Source organism: Cryptomeria japonica, chromosome 11, assembly GCF_030272615.1.
Source record: "Cryptomeria japonica chromosome 11, Sugi_1.0, whole genome shotgun sequence".
Taxonomy (NCBI): Eukaryota; Viridiplantae; Streptophyta; class Pinopsida; order Cupressales; family Cupressaceae; genus Cryptomeria; species Cryptomeria japonica.
The window spans coordinates 624607534-624631707 of record NC_081415.1 but is presented as its reverse complement, the minus strand read 5'-3'; positions in this window follow the sequence as shown (position 1 = coordinate 624631707).

Genomic DNA, 24174 nt, shown 5'->3' with positions numbered 1-24174 from the left:
CCACAGGGACCATGGCACCCTGAGGGGACCATTGCGCCCTTGGTGGGGCCTAGGGTCAAATTCCAGGGCCCGCTTTCGATCACAGAATGTCAGAGTCAATGGAAATGCAGAAAGTCAAAGTCAAAGTTTAGTCAACTCACCTCGTCAAGTGGCTCGTCGTCGATCACGGCCTGTCGCATGATCTCAATCCTTGTGGGATGCTCCGATCGTCGTGAAGGCATGATGATGGCTATGTGGGCTCCACTGCAATGAATAGTACTCAGAATCAACAAAGTGACAAATGCAATAGTCACTTTCAAAGGTATATACTTTCACTCCTTTACCGTTACTTTCAAAACCCTAATTTTCCCTAAATCACTCATTTCATCATAACTTGAGTTTTGGAGATGCGATTTTCAAACCGTTTGTTGTGTAGGAATCGTATTTTCGTTCCCTTACTCCCTTGATGTTCCAAAATGTGCTCTGATGAAGCCTTTGTATTGAACATCTCTCATCAATAATCGTTCACACAATTTGTTGTAAGTAAACATGCTACCCTATTTCACCTCCCTAATAAGCAAGCCGAAATAGGGGGGGGCATATAGCTACTCACAAATTTCATCACTTTCTTCAGTAAGAATTAGGTGATTTTGTGATCTAACATGTGTTTTGTAGGGTGTCATTCCTAACTGTGTACTGCAGATACCACTGGGGGCTTCGTTTGACGAACTTATGGATATATCCTTTTTCAAATAATGTTTATTTTCCTGTACTTTAGCTTGCATATGCACGTCGTACTCATATGACCGCTAAAGTGGGGGCTAAATGTAACGTCATAAATTGTACGCACTTGCTAAAGCAGTACAATTTCACACCTAGTTTAGCACCCGCCTTGGCGCAATTGTATTTTGTATTTCATTTCCCCTTTAGCACTTAATTAATCAAATTAATTAGGTCTAAAGGTTCTATTTCATCATCTTCCACATCATAAAGTCGAGCCCTTTCATTAAAGCGTGCCCCTTTCATTTTATTCCTCCAATACATCACTTAATCAAAAACCCTAATTAGGCCCTATTCTAAGCTTGGGGGCTTGATTTCGGGGGTCAAAACATCTCGAAATCACCTGTAACTTTGGGATTCACTCTAAAATCATCATATCCGACGACCCTGAAAATTTGGTGAAAAGTTGTCGGGACCGTGGCGCCCAGAGTGCACACGGTCCCGGACATTTTTCCCAAAATTTTAGGAGTGCGATCCAATTATAAAATAAGGCTTAACCCCAAGAAATTGGCAGGATATTCAATCTCTAGGTCGGCCAAAAGTTGGAATTAAGACCTAGGGTTTCATACATAAGAGCTCTCTTTCTTCATTTGAAAGGAACCGGAATTTGTTTTCAGGAACCTCATATGTAGCAAAAGAGAAGATCTTTGAAGACTTCAGCAACACTCAACATTCATCCTCCAAGCATTCATCAAATTCATTCATCCACTTAAGGCTTTGAAGGCATTGAAGAGCAATAAGGGATCACCGACTGAAGATTGGCTTGTACCCCTCCCTTGGGGTTGGGTATGATTTCATGTTGTTTTCATGTCTTTGCATAAGCCTCATTATGTCACTTGCATTCATGCTTTAGATCACTTTGCATCTTGAATTGGAGCATTTACATTGTCATTTACAAGCAATTAGGGTTTACTTTCTAGGTTGCTCTAGTTTGCTTACTCGCATTTTAGATCTTGCACACACACAAGGTCTGCACACACATTACTTTTACAATACAGCTTGGCTATTCGTGGAGGTGGAAATCACCAAAGCGGGGGTTTGACTAAGGCAAAACCCTATATAGCCACCCAAAACACCTTTTCAGATATAAGTGCAGATTTCGGGATTCAGACGACGCCGCAAGTTGCAGATCCGAAAGAAGCAGACAGAGACCGAACCCTACACCAAGTTTCAAAGAAGAAGACCAGGATAGGGGCCTGGGGCGCCCTGGTCCCACCAGGATAGGGGCGCTAGGCACCCTGGTCGCTGGGACAGGGGCGCTGGGCGCTCTAGTCCCCCTGACAGACAACAAGTTTTGGCAGTTCAGACAGTTTTCCAAGTTGCAAAACAGCAGTTTCAGGTGCAGTTTCAGGAACAGAATCAGGACAGTGGCGCCTACGCCCCCATCCCAAACATTTCCACTCAGATTTTGACTCCAGGTACGCATTTGCATTCTTGTCTTGTCCTTGTGTTTACAACTTTTCATAGTTTAAGTTCAATTCTGCAATCTTGTTATTAGTTCATACTTGCACTTTGGGATTAGGGATTGAACTTGCATCATTTTATCTTTCAATTACAACAAAGGAATAGAAACCCTAATAGGTAGCCCGTGGCTCTCTCTTTCACAAAAAGAAGTAGCCAATTGTGTGATACCTCTAGGCTCTTTCGTATTTCGCAATGTGTGTCAAAAGGTAGGATTAGGACATGTTAACCTAGTCTCGCTTTTTCCCCTACACAATTTAGCATTGTGAAGAAGTGTTATAGATCCTTTACCTTTCACCGGACATGGTGCATCATTACCAAATCTTACATATCCTCCATCATAGTCTTCTAATCTAACAAACTTGTGTTTATCACCTGTCATGTGATGTAAGCATCCACTGTCTATGATCCAAGAATCATTATTATTCATGTGAGATATTAGGGCTTTTTCTTCATACCTTTCTTCATCTGATCCATCTTTAATAGACACATAAACAACTTCGTCTATGTCAGTTTCATCAGATTTATCATCGTTGGATTCCTCATCAGCTACTAGGCATGTCTTTCTGTCTCTCCTTCTAAAATCTCAGTATCCTCTATAGTGATTGTCTTTATGTCTGTCTTCTCGGTATTCTCTCTTTTCACTAGATTCTTTTTTAGGACAGTTAGAAGCCATATGTCCTATTTTATCACAATTGAGACATTTTAAAGGTAGCTTTCCTTTATACTTACCTTTGCCTCTTGGTAACCTTCTGGCCAATAGTGCTTCAAACTCTTCTTGCTTTCTAATCTCCTCATATAGTTTGTGTACTTGTTCCATGTTTTTATGAAATCTCTCACTTGCTCCATTGTGATTTCCTTCAGAATACTTATTCATTCTATCATTATAGTCATTAGATTCACCAATATGAAAATAACTGAATGTGGATTCTACTTTATTTATCGAAGACCCACTGTTATCAAAATTACTTAACTCAAATGCATGTAGCTTACCGATAGTGGCATCGAAAGAGACTAGCATGTTTGGTACAGACCTTAATTCATTGATTGCAGAGACTCGAATGGCATAAGTAGGTAGAAGGGTTCTCAACAACTTACTTCTTACATCCTTTTCTTCAATAGTTCCTCCTGCTCCTTTAATTTGATTGACAATTTCCTTTAACCTTGTACTGTATTGGGTTATGTTCTCACCTTCATTCATTCTCATGGATTCAAGTTTTCCTCTTATACTATCTACTTTTTCTCTTTAAACATGTTCATCACTGCCATACACAGATATGAGCTTGGTCCACATTGCTTTTGCATCATTACAACCTTCTAGACCATTAAACTCTGAGTGGGTGAATGCTGATGTTATTTTAATCATAGCTTGAATATGTTCTTGCTTTGCCTTTATCTCTTCCAAGGTCATCGAGTTGGTGCTAGGTGCTATGTAATCATTCTCCAAATAATATGTTGCATATTCTCCAATTCCTGATAAGTGCAGCTTCATCCTTTTCTGCCATGTGGAGAAACTTGACTTGTTTAGCTTTGGTGCATCCCTTTTATACATCTTCGGATCTTTGCCTCAAGTACCTTTAAAATTTTCTTCTAGAGTCCACAACTCTGATACCAATTATAAAGCTCTGATGCTAATAGTAAACAAGATGAGAGGGGGGGGTGAATCATACAAACTTAATATTCAATATATTCAACAGATTCAACCTCAGTAGCTTATACTTCAGAATACATAACCAAAACTATAAAACATTCAAACTCATGAACAGATAACATCACAACATATATAAAACCAGATTTAATGTGTAAACCCAAATAGAGAAAAACCATTGGGGGATTTCGAACCTACTAAGAAATATACCCTTCTAGAGTATGCTTGGTTAAAAGCAAATCCTATTAAAGATTACAAACACATTGCTAGATGTGACCCGGTTAAGGGATTTCCCTCAGACTTGTTAGAGTCTTGCACTTTGTTAGAAGTGACCTTGTCAAAGGATTTCAAACACTCATTTATAATGTTACCTTGCTAGAGGATTTACAAATAAGACTGTTAGGTCCACTCGGTTAAGAGATTTCCTGTCACTTACAAAATAAACAACAGTAATAAAATATATCTGCAACTTCACATCTGAAATGCTAAAGCATATTCTTATTTGCTCAAAACAATCTTGTCATAAGACTTATCTAATCCCTTGATGAGCTTGCTGGGCTACTCAATTTGTTCTACAATTAGATCTTCAAGCTTCTGAGCTCGGTAAACATTCATGTAGCATCACTGTGCATACATTTGCCCGCATGTAGTGTTTATCAACAATTCCTTATTTATAAACAATTTCTAACTGCTTAATCTCCTTTATCACATTTCTCATGATCAATCTTAGCCATCAGATCATCAAACTTGACTAGGTTCAATATAACCTTTGATCTGAAAACGTTTTACCTCACCTTGAAACTTGCATTCCTTCCTAGGAACTTGTGATAGGTTATCGTAGTTCAATTTGTGTTGTAGATCTTCCTCTTGTATTTTTATTGTCGTAGATTCTTAACAAACTTCTTGCACAGCATACCAATCATTTATTCATCTCCAGCTCATCAGCATCCTTCATTAAATAATGCTTTTATCCATCCAATGCGATCTATTATAACTCAATAGTTACTTGATTAATACTAAACTTTGCTCGGTAGACATTCTGCCTTCGTTAACCGATATCGATAACCTTAGGGTTTACTGACTAGGTACCTTAGGGTTTACCGACTAGGTTCCTTTCTTGGTGACATGGTACAGTCTTAAACTTACAATCAACAACATGTGTAGGATATCAAAACAATCAAAATAACATGATCTCATCATTGTCTAACTCGGTAATAGTTGCCCATTGAATAACTTATATCTCCCCTTTATTATCACATTCTTTCTATGTCACTTACCAACCTCTTAATACTCATCAAAACATACTTCTCAAGATATGGCAACATCATACTAAATCAAAAAATCAATTTCTTGACATCAATGACCAAATAATATTATTAAAACAGTAATCATCCTTCTTTAGTTATATCAACAATCTCCAACAACCTTTTCAATATCCTTATTGAAATGCCAACAATCTCCTTTCTATTGTAATGCCAACATTCTATATGTCACTGAAGTATCATCAGAATATTTTTAAAATGTATGAAAAACTAATTTAAAAGGTTTAAGAGGGATTTCAAATGTTTGCATATAGTGCTTAATAAACCTTATATTGATAGATATGCCTTTGTAAAATAGAAATGTAAGGAAATAAAACATACATTTTAATGGTGCCCTTGGGGTCAAGATTGGTCTCGAGAATGTCTTAAAAGCCCTTAGCGGCATTGATGTTCATGTACAATGTTGCAGATTTGTCCATCTCCACATTTGGATTCATACAATGCAGTGACATTGTTAAAGGTAAATGCTTACACCATTCTCTCTGTTTTCTTCTTAAAATTTTCTAGAAAAGATGAAAACCTTCAAAACTTTAAATAAAGTGTAAGTGGCAGGAACTGGGAATGGAAATAGAAATCAATTTTTAATAATTTATTATACCCATCGATCTGTGTATTTTTTTGGGGGTTTCTACATACTTTAGAGTAATATGTGATTATCTAATATTTAAGAGTAAGATTCAGTTTTTTAATAAAACATATTTACAAAATGAATTATATATCTTAAAATTTATCTAATAAGAGCAATTAATAGGAAAATAAATAATATGGTTTTCAATTATATATTGCAACACAAAAATCAAGCAAAATTTTTGTAGGTCATTATAATTTTTTATTAATAGTGATAAGTCAAATGTGTAAACATTTTTAATTATATATTTATATATTTTTACATATACATATACATATACATATACACATATATATTGTTGTTCAAGCATAAACCTAACGTTTAGATGTGCATTTTACCCAATGATCAAATTAGTCATTTATTTAGTCATTTTTATTTGTGTGACTAATTTTTTTTTTTTTTGTAGATAGCCCTCAATGCAAACAAAAATCCACTTTGTGTCATTCATTTGCCCTTAATTAGTAGCTCAATATGCTAAAATGCAAGTTTTTCTATCTTTATTTTTTATTTAAGGCAATCAAAATACTTTTAACTTTTAATTTATGATAATTTAAATAATAATTTTTTTAATTTTTTATTTTATTAAGGGGTAAATGCTTTTGACCTGGAGCTATGAACCAGTGAGGCCACAAACAAGGGACCTCATCCCCACACTTCACTTGTTCAAATCCAAGGATTTGAACCTTGGTGGCCACTTCACCAACGAAGTGTTTTAACCGCGGCACTACATGTCCAGAGACAATTTAAATAATAATTTAAATGTTTAAGAAAATATTTATTTTATCTTTAAAAATTGTATTAAACCTCCTTTTTATGTAGTAGTGGTGAAATGTTATTACTTTTATTCTTATTATATTTTTAATGGAAATAAAAATAAAATATAATATAATACATATGATAATATAATTTATTTTTTTTGATAAAAGTGGATAGAACCACTGAATTATATTAAATTTTAAAAGTTTTTATAGTGTCTGGTTCAAAAAGCACTGAAGGGAAAGAACCAGTAAGAAATCCCTTTAGTATTGCTTAAGTAACACAAGCCTATTCTACCCAATACCAAATGCCCATTGGCATAGTACATTAAAAAACCCATCCCAATTACATAAGCCGCATTAGATATAAAGGAAGTCGCCAATAGAAGCATATAGAAGGAAGATTAAAGTATGATCACCGAAGGATGCATATCCATTGCTGCCAAAAAACACCAGTCTGAACCACCCCTGTCTATGAAACACAATTCTCCAAACCACTGGTTAGAATGATACCACATAGCAGAAATGAAACCAAAATCAGAGACCCTCTCAAAATAAACATTCTGATCAAGCATAGCAGAACCGACACCAAAGAAAAGCCACACCAAATAAGGAGGTTGATGAAGACTACAACTATGCCTTTCTTTACTTCAAATATTCCAAAACTGAGGAAGGGATCTCATCCACACTTACCTCCTACATATTAGCTTCACTATCAATGGCTAAGTTAGCCAAGAAATCTGCAATCTTATTCACTTCCCTATAACAGTGGGAAATAAAAAAGGAATCAAAAAAATCTATTCTTTGCAAAATATGATCAAGTATATATTGTAATTGCCAACAATTTGACTTCTTTTTCATGACACTTTGAATAATAACCATAGAATCACCCTCAATTATCAAGTCCTTAATTCCCAAAGATATAGCCATATCCAAACCAAAGGACAAAGCAAAGAATTTTGCACAATTGTTAGACTTGAAACCAATCGCATGACAACGAGCCTGAACAAACCTTACCTTATGATCATAAATTACCATACCTACCCCTGTGAGGCCAGGGTTCCCATGAGAAGCACATATGATAATATAATTATTTATTATTTATAAATAAAATTAATATTTAAAATAATTAATAATTTACAAACAAAAATATTACAATCAATCATTTTTTTTTTAAATATCTATTATAAATCAAAAGTTATGTATAAATGCGCATAGAATATAAAGTACCTAGTTTGAAAGCAATGTTGTTTCATTTTCAATTAAAAGCCAAATAGGGGAAAGTACCTAGTAGTTGAGCGTGTTGCAATTCTTGTGATAGAAATTGTTGATTTAAAGCTCCATACTTGTTGATTTAATATCCAACTTTTCTATAACATGTTACCAAATGAGGGATACCTCATGACTAATAGTATAGAGGTGTAGTACTCATTTATTTAGACATTTTTATTTATGTGACTAATCATTTAGTTGTGTTTCTTACCTATTGATCAAATTAGTCATTTATAGTTGTGTTTTCTTATTCGATGACCAAATTAGTCATATATTTAGTCATTTATAGTGTTTTCTTACCCGATGACCAAGTTAGTAATTTATTTAGTCATTTATAGTTATGTTGCAAAAAATGACTAAAATTTGGTCATTTTACTTATCGTGACTAAAACTTTTAGTCACCTAGTCATTTATTGGCCATATTTCTACTAGTGGGATGATCAGAAGAGTACTAGTGGTGGTGCATTTTTCTTGCGAAAGAGACTGGTTTCATGGATGGATAAGAAGAAGAATGATATTTCTCTATCTACTATAGAAGCTAAATACATTGTTTGTACTAGAAATTATACTCAGGTAATATGGATGAAGTAGATGTTGAAGGATATTATAGTTGTTTATGATGTGCCTACTTCTATATACTATGATATTTCAAGTGCAATTAACATTTCTAAGAATATGGTATTGCATTCCAAGACTAAGCATATATGAATCAAGTTTCATTTCTTGAGAGAGAAGGTGAATGAGAAGGACATTAGATTGTAGTATGTGTCTATAAAGGAACAAATTGTAGATGTCTTCACAAAGAATTTGCCTAAGGATACTTTTGAGTATCTTAGAGATAAGATAGAGGTAATTGCCCCTCCTGATGAGAACTAAGATGCATGGATTTGCATCAGTTGTGGATCTTGTTGAGAGACTTGTACAATATGTGTTTTTGCATTGATGTCAAAGGGGGAGAGAAATTCATGTGAAAAACTATGGGGGAGAGAGAGCTATGTGCTGACTGTGTGCATGATCTAAGAGGGAGCTGATTATTTTCCATCTTTGCATTGATTTTTTTTACATTCATATGTTGCAATAAATGTCAAAGGGGGAGATTGTTGGATATTGTTGAGAAGTTTGTTGGAACAATGTTTTGTCATTAATGTCAACATATTTCTCTATTTTCTAGTATTGTAGTTAGATTAAGTGAGATGGTTTGGCTAATGTGTTGTAGATGAGTTGTTTCCGATTAAAGGGTTGTTAAATAAGTATCTTTAGTTGATTTAGCTAAAGTTTCAGTGGTCTGCATGGTTATTTGATCAAGTTATGTGGTTCGGTATTGAGGTTGGTTTTTAAGTTGTTCAGTGTTGATCGTTGTTTTAGATTTTGCTCCGCATTGCAATATTTTGGTTTGTGGATTTGGTAGAGTGTTTGTGACATTCTGTTGTGTCCTCAATATGGTTTGTGATTTGGAGGTCCACAAGTGTATCTTTCAGTTCGATAGTCAATTCAGTTAGTGTTCTTGAGGTTCAATATAACGATGATGATTATACTAAGTGGTGATGTTGCAGTTATTGTTGTGGCAATTCATGATGCTTGTGGATGTTTCTAGATTTTTTCCAATTTGTGTTAATGATTCACATTGATTGTTGTGCTCATTGTTGATGACTTTCTTTGGTATGTTCATGTTATGCAATTTTATTGACTGAAGGGATGATTGTAGCATGTTGTGGATATTCAAGGCATAATTATTGGAGATATTTTGTGTTTGAAGGGTTGATTTGGGTCTAGACTATGTCTTACCTGACATTATTTTGGTCTGCATGTAATGTTGTAGAGTGTATAGTTGTATCTTTGTTATTTTTGTTATGGGTCGAGTAAACCTTGAAATATAAGTTGATGATTTGTATAAATATATGTAATACTCATATGAGAGATATATTTGTGAGTGTATTTGAATGTGTGTGATTGGATAAGTGTGCAAAAAAGAGTTTTGATCTTTCAGAAGTGTGGCAACCAGAACTATAACTAGGCATGAGGAGATACTATTCTATCAGTTCATGATCTTCCAAATGTAATATGAATCTTTTTGTAAGACAGTGAGTCTTCCCTAGGGTTGTAACCCTTGCTATTATTGTATTTGAATAGTGATCTCTAAGAAGTGTTCCTAAATGCATGTGCATTCCCCATTGTAATATCTCATATACTTCTAACAAGGTATCATCATATTGTGGGTAGGTTCCTACTGTGGTTTTTCCCTTAACTAGGTTTTCCATGTCAACAATATTTGTGTTATGTGTGTTATTCATGTGGTGTTGATTCATGCTTTCATTGTTATTTATCAGATCTAAAATTGTTTTTGAGTTGAGTAAAGTTTTTCTACAAACTGATTCACCCCTCCTTTTAGTTTGATACATTGTTGCCAACAATTCCTACTCCCCCAATTTGTTTAGGATTGCACACTTTATTCCTTGCTAATAATTTTGTATTCTCTTTACCAGAGAAAAATTTTAAGCTTGCAATCTATAGTAGAAAAAATACCTAAAGGAATAGAACAACTTGACATGATGTAACTGGGAATTGTTTCCAACACTATTTTAATCAACATAATCCTACCAACCTATGATACTAAATAATTATTCTATGTAGAAACTATATTTTGATAGATGATTAAATGAATAACTAGAAATTATTCTTATTCCTTTCAACAAAGAGATGAATACCTAAATACTTGCAAGGAAGGGTATCTTTCTTGAAGCAAGGAAATTTGAGAGTTTGGCTATAAGAATAGAGGAATAATTTAAGAAGAATACATTAGATTCAGAAGCATTCACCTTTTTGTCTGAGATGTCACAATACTTATCCAAAATAAGCTTAATAATCTTAACTTATCTTATTGAAGCTTCCCCAAAAAATAATGTATATCTGCAAACAAAATATGATGTACATCTTGTGTCTAAGGCAACTTTATCCCTTTCCAAAGATTCTTATTATAATGAGCAACAATAGATCTTCTAGGAGCCTTTGACATTATAATGAACAAAAGTTGAGACAAAGTGTCTCCTTGTCTCTCCTATTGATAAGAAGAAAAGAACCTACAAGGGCACCTATTTACAAGAAATAGAAAATTATCTCATGATATACAAGAGATAATCCACTTACACTATTTTTTTGAAAACCTAAAACATAACAACACTTGCTCTAGAAATTTTTAGCTTAATTTATCATAAGATTGCATCAAATCCAATTTATTTATCATGGGGTTTATATTTGTGATGACTTATAGAATGTGAAACCTAATGTGTTATTAAAGACCCGTCAATTGTTTCTTTGCGTCGAACAAACCCCCCTTGTTCCTTCGAAATGAATTTGGGAATCAACTTAGCTAATCTCGGTGAGAGCCTTTGTAAAAACTTTATATACAGTATTAGACAAGGAAATAGGTCTAAAATCTACAAAAGAGTTCAATGTAGCTAATTTTGGAATAAGAGTAATAAATGTGGTATTAAATTTCTTAAGGATGTTTCCATTGTGTCTTGACTCCTTCACTACTTTCCAAACAATCAAGCAAACAAAATTATAGAATTTTTGAAAAAATAAGGTAGTGAAGCCATCTAGACCTAGAGATTCATCTAGAGGTATAAAAAAAAAGCACTTTTGACTTCATCTAATAAAAAATGCTTGAAAATTTCTTGATTGTCCCAATTGGTGATCTTTTGGGGGATTTAATCAAAAAGTTCCTAAAAGTCATACAAGTTATTCTCAAGAGGATTTGAAAAAAGGTTAGAAAAAAATTGAATGGCTTCAATTTGAATCTTATCATTGTCGTTGATCACTTCCGTGGAATAATTTTTGGATTGGAAGATTGAACTACTTACACTTCTCATTTTGGTTGAAGAATGAATTTTTTTTGTGTTCTATTTCCTTTCACCATGCCAAAGCTCTCTATATTTCTACCCCCAAAAGATTTCTTCCCTCCTGAATATTTCCTCTAGCTTATTTTGTAATTATTTTATGGAGATAAGAGGTGGTGTTAATACTGTTCTGAATAATATCCTTATTTATTGTACTAATTTGATCTTCAATATCAACTTTTGAAGAAAAAAAGGTTTTAAACACTTTAGAATTCTATATCCTTATTTTAGATTTTAAAAATGACAACTTCTTGCACAAGCGATAAATTATTGAACCTTCGATAGAAGGAGCAATCTGCCACCAATTTTGAAGAAGAGGGAGACAAATAGGGTGCCAAAACCACATTTACTCAGATTTGAAAGAAGATTTTAGTTTACTCTAAAGGTAAACACAAGCCAACTACAAGTGAATCGAAAAATGACCATACCCAGAGAGGGGCAAGATTTGAGAAGTACAAGGTCCAAAATGAGAAATCTAGCTTGGGATAGAAAAAATTCTATCCAACCACTTTGCAATGTGCAAGAATTTTTCCTCTTGTTAGTCCAGGTCACATTACCATTAGGAGGAACCCAATCCTTAAGACCATTATCGCCAACAAAGTCATTAAATTATTGAATTGTTTTCAAGGGAGGAACTATCTCTCCAAACTTATCCTTAAGAGATACTATTGGATTTATATCCCCACCAAGGATGAAAGGATCATCTAGATAAGTTGCAAAGACTAATCAGAGGGATTCCCATAATAATTTATTTTCCTATTGTTGAATTGGGACCATATATATTCATCAAATAAAAAGAGTAGCTATAGATATTGTATACGGTAAAAAATGATGATGATAAACTATTGCAAAACCACAAAAGATCCAACCACAACAAACCCTAGTTATACAATAAACCATTCACCACACACCAATGAAGAGACCTAAGAACATGTAAATCAACAAAACATAAAAATATTATACAATTCACATGCCAAGTAGGGTTTGATCTCCCTTGTCTCCTATCTCCATTGATCTTGTTTGATATATTTTCTCTATGTTTTTGTATGTGCACAAGATCTCAACAAAGAATAGATTGTGGTTGTGAAATCGCTTGATCACTTGAAGGCTTAATAGATGTATTAGGATTAGGATTGAAAGGATGAGAGTATCCTCTTATATAGAGAACACCTTAGAAAAAAGGAGGGATAGGATTAAGAGGTAAAAAGGATAATTGGTTGGCTAGCATTAAAGGGTAGGTAAGGAAATGGATAAAATATGAATGGCGTAGTTAGAGGAAAATTAAGAGATAAATGACAAGTGTGATGGAGGGAAAATGCTAATGAATTAATTAAATAAATGAAGATCTATTTCATTAATAGAGGAAGTGGGACCAATTAAATAAATAAAATATTTATTTAATTTAGTGAAAGGATAATTTAAATAAATAAAAATAATTATTTAAATAGGGAAAAAGGGAGAAAAGGATAAATAAATTAATTAAATAAATTAAAAATGTATTTATTTAACTATGATAGGGAAATTTTAGGTGTTTATATAGATATAAAATTTAGCATGAATATAGTTAGCTTTAGTTTGACTTATTTAAACTTGAATGTGTTTTTCATTCCACAAGATTGCAAGAAAGAGAAGAAATGCAATTCTATTTCTTCAATTTGCTGAATGGTTGGGAGTTCTTTTCCTCTAAGAATTTAGTCTGTTGTAACTAAATCAAGTACAACCCACAAGACTCCACTTGAGAATTGATAAAGAATATTTTGTTAGGGGCATTCAAGCCCCTAACGTTCCATGTAATAATATTCATGAGTATCATGGAGAATGACAAGTTCTCCATGTTCTCATCATATTGCCCATAGTTGTCTAAATTCTTGATTTGATTTTATTTATTTGTTTTATAAATTTTTCTATGCCTACTTCCTTTTCCTTTTAAATTCTTGGGAGAACACTTCTTATTAATTGCTAAAGTAATTTTATGAATTAAAAATTTGAGTAAAGAGTCCATATCAAAAGTGTTTAAACATATCTTAATTTGCACAACCTCTAAATCTTTCAAGGAAATATGTATATCTTGAATGAAATTAATATTTACTCTAGTTTCATCCTCCATTAGACCTCCAACCAAATCTTCTCCTACAACCTATAGAACACCCGCATCTTCCTCTATCACCTTATCTACTAGCCCTTTAGTTTTTTGAATACATTCTTTAAGAGAAATTTTCTCCACAATATTTAATCTAAATCCCCTACTAAAAAATCTCCTTAAACTTAAATAGAAAATGTATGCTACGTTTTTATGATAATATAGAGCTTTATCAAACTTCTTAAGAACATTACTTAATGGGGGGCTAGGTTGAATTTCAATCAATAGGGGAGAACAAACCTTCTCTTTGAATAGATTAGAGACATTCAAAATGGTACTAAATGTACCATATCCAACATCCCACTTATGAGGAAGTGAAATTTGAAACATAGAAGGGCCATAACCATGATTATTGCTAAATTACTCTAATATAACCATCAAAACTCATGGCTTACCTTTCTCATTATGGAACTAAAATTTATGTGAACTATTTTTCTCTTTGGAGGAGATGAGAACTATGTTCTTATCTTGTCCCTTATACTAATTCCCCAAAATTTTGACCTTTTCTAAAAAGGAAGAGCATAAAATTAGATAGTCTTATGTAGAACATGGCAAGGAAGATTGTAAAAAAGATTTCTCTTTTGTGGTTGGTCTTATTGTTTATTTTATTTTAGAAAATAAAAACAAATCCTACTTTCTAGCCAAGGAACGTAAATTGGAATTAGAGACTGGATTCTTGCAAACCTTGATATCCCCATGCCCCAAAACTTGACATTCTGAAGAAAATGTCTTAACTCATAGATACTTTTGTCCACAACTTTTGACTCCTCAACAATAATCTTCTAGGAAAACAACCCAAATGAATTAAGAGGACTCTTAGAAATGATTTACTTAGATACAATAGAGTACAAAACTAGATAGGAAGTTAGGTGCACGTTCAAATGGTTTAAAATAATGATTTATAAAAATACCAATTTGATTAGCTAGGGTTTGGACTACCTCAAGAACTTGATACTCTAGATGAAGAAAGCGCGGTTGAAGCCAGAATGGGATAAAATTCAAAGGATTCGATGAAGGGTGAAAATTTATCTCCATATTTATTGTAAAATTCCCAAAACCATCAAGGAACCAAGAATTAGATCCGTGGGCTAAATATCTATCAATTTTATCAGGAAAAAGTTACAATGAAGAAACCCTTCCCTTCATCAATAAAGAAAAATTCAAAAATCCTTGACCAAGACGAGTGAATCCATGCAGAGAGATTATGAATATCATAAATGTATTTCCAAAACTTACCTATCAAAGCCCTATTTTGGAGTTCAGAAATCTAGATACTAAGAAAATCATGGGTAAGTGCACCAAGTTGTGGTACCAAAAAGGTGCCACTTCTTAGTTTTTCATAAAATTGCATCATTGGCATGAAAAGGTCATCCAAACCTACAGGTTGGATGCCTAAGGCAAATCCAACCCAAAGGGTTGGTATTCTCCCAAACAAACCATTTGGCGAGTGCCAAATATGGCGCTCGCCCTATTTGGCACTCGCCAAATGGAAAATTTTGAATTTTCACATTTGGCACGCACCAGTTGGCACTCGCCAAATGAAAATTTTGAATTTTCACATTTGGCGCACACCAAATTTGGTGCTCGCCTAATGTGAAAAGTCAATTTTTTGCATTTGGCGAGCGCCAAATTTGGCACATGCCATTCTGCATTATCCAATGTGAAGGTTTTGTGAGTGTTTAGATTTTTCAATCTTGACACATGTTAAATCCACCCCCGAAGGAGAATATATACATGAAATATAAAATTTAATTATATCTCTATAGGACTTATAATGTAGATTCTAGTTTTTAGAGGATCATATAAAATTTCAGACTTAGTCAAGTTTCAATAATCGACATGTCAAATTTCAATAATCAACATGATCCCATTAGCATTCTTTAGCTATATATCTCACTCTCTTTATCTTCCCCAAACTCTAGACCTATCTCTCTCCCTCTCTTGTCTCTCTCACTTATTTATCCTTGACTCGATCCCTCTCTCTTCTCTCTCATTCCCTTATTGTTTCTCTCCCCTCCCACTCCTTTCTCTTGGTCACTACCTATCCCTTTTATCCTCTCTCTCACCATATCTAGGGTTGTCCCTCCCTCACTATTCACCTCACTGTCTCTCCCTCCCTATATTATTACCCACCTTTCTCTCCCCCTCTAGGTTTCTCACTTATCTAATTGTCCACCCTCTAGTTCTCTCCCCCTCTAGGTTTCTCACTTATCTAATTGTCCACCCTCTAGTTCTCTCCCCCCTCTCCACCTTTCTCTCCCTTCTCCTTACCTCTATCTATTTATGAACTCTCTCCCTCTCTTATCTATCTCTCTCTCTCCAAACCTTAATATCTCCTCATTCTCTAGGTCTCATAGTCCCTCCATGTCTACCTCTCTATCCATCTCCTCTTACTCATCTCTTTGTTCTTCTATCTCTTCTATTCTCCCTCCCTCCCCTCTCCAGGTCTCTACCTTCCTTTCTTCCTCTCTCCCTCTCTATCTCCCTCTCCCACTCTCTCGTCTTCTCTCTTCCTCTCTTATTCTCTATCTTTATTGTCTAGGTCATTACCTCTCCATACCACCCTATCTCCCCTCTATATGTTTCTCCCTCTCTTCCTCTCCACCTATCAACCTCTGCATATAGGTCACGTTACCCACCTCTCTTTATCCCCCTCTATCTATCTCACTCCTCTCTAGCCATCTAGGTCTCTCACCTATCTATATGCCGGCTCTATAGTTCTCTATGACCCTCTCTACCTCTCCCTCCCTCCTCCTTAACCCTATCCCTTTATGAATTCCCTCCTTTTCTCTTCCTCCCCTAACCTCTTTATCTCCTCTTTCCATAGGTATCTCACTCTCTCCATGTCTACCTCTCCATCCATCCCCTCTTACTCCTCTCTTTGTTCTTCTATCTCTTCTATTCTCCTTCCCTCCCTTCTCTAGGTCTCTCCCTTCATTTCTTCCCCTCTCCCTCTCTACCTCCCCATCCATACATACCCCCATATATATCTCACTCCCCCACTTTTTAATTTTCTCTTCCTCTTTTATTCTCTCTCTCTCTATATTGTAGGTCATCAACTATATCTCACCTCTCTAGGTTTACCACTTCCTTCTTCTCCACCTATCTACCTCTGCATCATGTCTCATTACTCACCTCTCTCTCCCCCCCTCTATCTATCTCATTCCTCTCTCTTGTCATCTAGGTCTCTCATCTCTCTTTCCTAATATAGTTCTCTCCCTCTCTTTTCCCCTATATCTCTCTCCCCATTTACCCCTATTTAGTTTTGAACTCTCTCATCCTCTTCTCGCTTTCCCCCCACCTCTGCATCATCTCCTTCCCTAGGTCTTGTAGTCCCTCCATGTATACCTCTCCCTCAATCCCATCATACTCTTCTCTCTCTTTATTCTTCCATCTCTCATCTTATTTCTCCCTCCAATTTATAGGAATATCTATTATTTTATTCCCCTCTCCCTCCTTATCCCATCTCTCTTTCCCTTCCCTACTAATTCTTATTCTCTCTTTATCATCTACATCATCAGCTTTCCATCACACGCTCTCTAACCCTCTCTAGGTTTCTCCCTCATTCCCTCTCCACCTCTTTATATATCCATCCATATCTCATTACCAACCTCTCTCTACCCCCCTCCATCTATCTCAACCCTCTCTCTCTCACCCTATCTAGGTCTCTCATGCCTCTCTCCCCCTCTAGGTATCTTATATCTCTATATAACCCATCTAGGTATATGCAGGAGCATGATGGGCCATATAACCCTTTAGGAAACCATTACTATCTATCTTAGGAAACCATATGACCTCTTAGGACAACATATGGTGTCCTATGGGGTCATATGGTATGGGGTCATATGGTGTCACTATGGGTCATGTGGTGTCCTAAGGGGTCATATGGTGTTCTATGACCCCTTAGGATACCATATGATCTCTTAGAACACCATATGAGCCCTAAGGACACCATATAGTGTCCTAAGGGGTCATATGGTCTCCTAAGAGGTCATTTGGTGTTGTATGACCCCTATGGACATCATATGACCCGTTAGGATACCATATGACACCTAATGACACCATATGACCCCTAATAACACCATATAGTGTCCTAAGGGGTCATATGGTATTCTATGACCCCTTATGACACCATATGCCCCATAATGACACCATACAGTGTCATTAGGGGTCATATGGTGCCTAAGGAGTCACCTAATGTTGTTAGGGGTCATACGATGTCCTAAGGGATCATATGGTGCCCAAATGGGTCATCGAATACCATATGACCCCTTAAGACACCCTATGATCCCTAACGACTCCATATGACCCCTTAGGACACCATATGACCCCTAACAACACCATATTGTGTCTTGAGGGGTCATATGGTGTCACAAGTGGTCATGTCATGTACTAGGATGTTAAAAGGGGTCATATGGTCCTAGGGGGTCACAGAACACCATATGACCCCTCAGGACCCCATATGACCTCTTAAGACACCATATCATGTCGTTAGGGGTTATATGGTGTTGTTAGGGGTCATATGGTGTCCTAAGAGGTCATATGGTATTCTATAACCCATTAGGATACCACATGACCCCTTAGGACACCATATGACACTATATGGTGTCGTTAGGGGTCATATGGTGTCCTAAGGGGTCATATGGTATCCTAAGGGATTATATGGTGTTCTATGACCCCTTAGGATACCATATGACCCCTAAGACCACCATACGGTGTCCTAAGGGGTATATGATGTCATTAGGAGTCATATGGTGTCGTTAGGGGTCATATTATGTCCTAAGGGGTCATATGATGTTCTATGACCCCTTAGGACACCATATGACCCCTAAAAACACCATATGGTGTCCTAAGGGGTCATATTGTGTCCTTAGGGATCATATGGTGTTCTATGACCCCTTGAGACATCACATGAACCCTTAGGATATGTCATATGGTGTCCTAAGGGATCATATAGTGTCCTAAGGGGTCATATGGTATTCTATGACCCCTTAGGACACCATATAACCCCTAACATCACCATATGGTGTCCTAAGGGATCATAAGATTTCCTAAGGGGTCATATGGTATGAGAAGGGGTCATATGGTATTCTATGACCCCTTAGGACACCATATGACCCCATACACCATATAATTCATAACGCCGCCATATAGTGTCCTAAGAGGTCATATGGTGTTCTATGACCCCTTGAAACACCATATGAGTATAGTGTCCTAAGGGGTCATATGGTGTTCTATGACCCCTTGGGATGCCATATGGGCCCTTAGAACACCATATGACCCCACATGACACCATATGACCCCTCACAACACCATATGACTCCTTAGGACACTATATGACACCTAATGATGTCAAATGACCCCTTAAGACACCATATGGTGTCATTAGGGGTCATATGGTGTCCTAAGCGGTCATAGAACACCATATGACCCCTTAAGATGCCATATGACCCCTAACAACACCATATGACCCCTTAGGACACCTTATGATCCCTTAGGACACCATATGACCCTTAACGACACCATATGGTGTTATTAGGGGTCATATGGTGTCCTAATGGGTCATAGAATACCATATGACCCCTTAGGACACCATATGCCCCTAACGACACCATATGATGATGTTAGGGGTCATATGGTGTCCTATGATCCCTTAGGATACCATGTGACCCCTTACGACACCATATGATGATGTTAGGGGTCATATCGTTTCTTAAGGGGTCATAGAACACCATATTACCCTATATGACACCATCTAACCCCTTATGACACCATTTGGTGTTGTTAGGGGTCATATGGTACCCTAAGGGGTTATAGAACACCGTATGACCCCATGCGACACCATATAACCTTTAACGACACCATATGACCCCTTAGGACACCATATGACTCTCTCATATATATTCCTTACTCTCTTATTGTCTCTCTCAATTCTCAAGGTCACCATGAACCCTAAGACACCATATGACCCCTTAGGTGTTGTTAGGGATCATATTGTGTCCTAAGGGGTCATAGGGTGTCCTATGACCCCTTAGGACACCATATGATCCCATAGGACACCATATGGTGTCTTTATGGGTCATATGGTGTCCTAAGGAGTCATACGGTGTCAGATGAAGGATACCATATGGTGTCCTTTATGGGTCGTATGGTGTGCTAAGGGGTCATATGGTGTTGTATGACCCCTCAGGACACCATATTATGTTGTTATGGGCTATATAGTGTTTTAAGGGGTCATATGGTGTCCTATGACCCCCTAAGCAGTTGTTAGAGGTCATATTATGTCCTATGACCCTTTAGGACACCATATGACCCCTTAGGATACAATATGGTGCCGTTATGAGTTGTATGGTGTCCTGAGGGGTCATATGGTGTCCAATGACCCCTTAGGGTACCATATGACCCCTTAGTATATAATATGGTGTCATTATGGGTCATATGATGTCCTAAGGGGTCATATGGTGTTGTTATGGGTCGTATGGTGTCCTAAAGGGTCATATGGTGTCATTATGGGTCTTATGGTGTGCTAAGGGGTCATATGGTGTTATATGACCCATTAGGACACTATATGACCCCTTAGGACACCATATCATGTCATTATAGGTCGTATAGTGTGCTAAGGGGTCATATGGTGTCATATAACCCCCTAAGGGGTTGTTAGGGGTCATATTGTGTCCTAAGGAGTCATATTGTATCCTATGACCCCTTAGGACACTGTATGACCCCTTATGACACAATATGGTGTTGTTATGCATTTTATTATGTCCTAAGGGGTCATATGGTGCCGTATGACCCCATAGGAGACCATATGACCACTTAGGTGTCATTAGGGATCATATTATGTAATAATTGGTCATATGGTATCCTATAACCCCTTAAGACACCATATGGTGTCGTTATGGGTTGTATGGTGTCCTAAGGGGCCATATGGTGTCCTATGATCCCTTAGGACACCATGTGACCCCTTAGGATACCATATAGTTTCATTCTTGGTTATATGGTGTCCTAAGCGGTCATATAGTATTCTATGACCCCTTAGGACACCATATAACCCCTTACATGTTGTTAGGGTTCATATTGTGTCCTAAGGGGTCATATGGTGTCCTATGACCCCTTAGGACACCATATGATCCCTTAGGTGTCGTTAGGGGTCATATTGTGTTCTAAAGGGTCATATGGTGTCCTATGACCCCTTAGGACACCATATGACCCCTTAGCACACAATATAGTGTCAATATGGGTCATATGGTGTCCGCAAGGATCATCTGGTGTGTTGTGACCCCTTAGGACACCATATGGTGTTGTTATGGGTCATATGGTGTCCTAAGGGGTCATGTGGTGTCCTATGACACCTTAGGACACCATATGGTATCGTTATGGGTTGTATGGTGTCCTATGACCCCTTAGGACACCATATGACCCCTTAGATGTCGTTAAAGGTCATATTATGTCCTAAGGGGTCGTATGGTATCATATGACCCCTTAGGACAACATATGACCCCTTAGGTGTCATTAGGGGTCATATTGTATCTTAAGGGGTCATATGGTGTCCTATGACCATTTAGGACACCATATGACCCCTGAGCACATCATATGGTGTCGTTATGGGTTGTATTGTGTCCTAAGGTGTCACATGGTGTGCCCTTAGGGCACCATATGACTTACTTAGGTGTTGTCAAGGGTCATATGGTGTCTTATGACCCCTTAGGACACCACTTGGTGTTGTTGTGGGTCATATGTTAAGGAGGGGAAGAGAGACAGAGAGGGAGAGAACTATAGAGGGGACATATAGATAGGCAAGAGACCTAGATTTCAAGAGAGGAGTGAGATAGATAGAGCGGGATAAAGAGAGGTGGGTAACGAGACCTATATGCAAAGGTAGATAGGATGAAAGGAAGGGAGGGAGAAACCTAGAGAGGGGAGAGAGGGTGGGTTGGAGAGTTAATGAACTAGACAATGAAGAGAGAGAATAAGAGAGATGGAGAGATAATGAGAGAGTGGGGGAAGGATATATATGGAGAGGGGAAGAAAGGAAGGGAGAGATCTAGAGAGGGAAGGGAGAGAGAAGAGAAGAGATAGAAGAAAAAAGAGATGAGTAAGAGGGGATGGATGGAGAGGTAGAAATCGAGGGAGTGAGATACCTAGAGAATGAGGAGATGGATCTAGGTTTGCAAAGAGAGAAGAGAGGGAGAGTGTTCATAAATAGATAGGGGCAAGGGAAAGGGGGAGAAAGGTGGAGAGGGAGGGAGATAACTATAGGGTGGACAATTGGATAAGTGAGAAACCTAGAGGGGGAGAGAGAGGTGGGTAATAAGATAGGGAGGGAGAGGTAGTGAGGTGAATAGGAGGGAAGGAGAGCCCTAGATATGGGGAGAGAGAGGATAGAAGGGATCGGTAGTGAACAAGAGAAACGAGTGGGAGGGGAGAGAAATAATAAGAGAGTGAGAGAGAAGTGAGAGGAAGGGAGTCAAGGATATAAATTAGGGTACAAGGAAGGGATGAAAGGTAGAGAGGGTAGGATATACCTAGAGAGGGGAGAAAGAAGTGAGAGAGACATGAGAGGGAGAGAGATAGGTGTAGAGTTTAGGGAAGATAAAGATAGTGAGATACGGATCTAAAGAGTGCTAATAGGAGAATGTTGATTATTGAAATTTGACTAAGTATGAAAGTCAATATGATCCTCTAAAAACAAGAATCTGCATTATAACTCCTATAGAGTTGAAACCACTCTCAAACATCCTACCAATATATACATCAAATATAACTTAAAGTGACTTATACTTAAATATTATATTTCATGTATATATTTGCATCACAAAACCTTCAAATTGGAAAATGCAATACATTTGGCGCGCGCCAAATTTGGCACTCACCAATTGAAAAAAGTTGACTTTTCTCATTTGGCGCACGCCAAATTTGGCGTGCACCAAATGGGAAACGTCAATTTTTTTCATCTGGCAAGTGCCAAATAAGGTGAGTGCCATATTTGGTGCTCGCCAAATGGTCTGAATTGGGAACTACCAACCCTTTGACTTGGATTGTACTTGGGCATCCAACCCAAAGGGTTGGACGACCATTTCAGGCCTGAGATGTGTTTTTAATAGAGGATTAGAAAATTTTCACGTATTTTTGGTCGTGCTCTCCATCAGGTTTGCACGTGTTTCAATAAAACTAAAAAAAAATACCATAGAGACCTCGATCTATCTCTTAGCTATCCAAGCATGTAATTCTTTTCACATTTTGATTTCATTTAGGCTTTCATCTATAATTTCTTTTGTTAGTGTGTTTGTTTTTGGTCAAAAACCAACATGCACTATTTTGGGTATAGTTTTTTACACATTCATCGGATTTTGAAGAAACTTACATTTTTAGAAACTAGACTCCATTCTACACAATTTTTAAAAAAAAGTTTTCTTTTTTTATTAGTTATCAATTATTTTAGGGGGGAGCACGCTCAAATTTCTGTTTTTCAGGATGTGTCCACTTCAAAAATTAGTAAAAAATCATATACTCATTAAAAAATTAGCTGAAAAATTTGGCATAAACTACAAGGTGTTAGCTAATTTCTCACCAAAGTGATTTTAAAAATTCAAAAAAAAAGTTAACATTTTGGGGGGACCACAACAGACACTATGTTATGTTTTTTACATAAAAACAGGACCACTTTTTATGGCCCCCCTTTTTGAAGCCCTTAATCTCCACCATTTTCAAAAAAAATTAGTAGTTTAGAAAGTAGACTTGAAGCACTCTGACTCTTGTCCTTGTTGCATCTTCAAATTTGGAGTCTAACTATCTTCAATTTGTCATTGAAGTTCAAACTTTGTTAATTTCAGAAAAAAGTGCCATCTTAAGACCCCCTTTTGTTACCACAACTTGGTGCACATACCCTCATCTGAGAAACTCACTCTAACCATTGTGTCTTCATCCATTCAACCAACATTTGGAGGAAATGGTGTGTCTTCCACAACCAAAGTTTTGGTAATCTCTTTGCAAACCCATTTCCTCAAAACCTCTTTCTTCTTATCCTGATGGTGGTATCTTTTCCATTTGGGACAATCTTTTTCCTTGTTAGGCCCGCTATGTTGATTCAAAAATATTGTGCATCCAAACTTGTGTTATTCATGATGTTGATTTGGATTGAAAGGGATTTTACCCAAAGGAATGTTATTGGGGAATGAAACAGATCAAGGAATGTGAAGAGTGACAAAGTTTAGGAATGCATATATTGATATTTAATATGGAAATAAAAGAATTACCAAAGTAAAAGGACTAGGAAAACCAATAAGAGTTCCT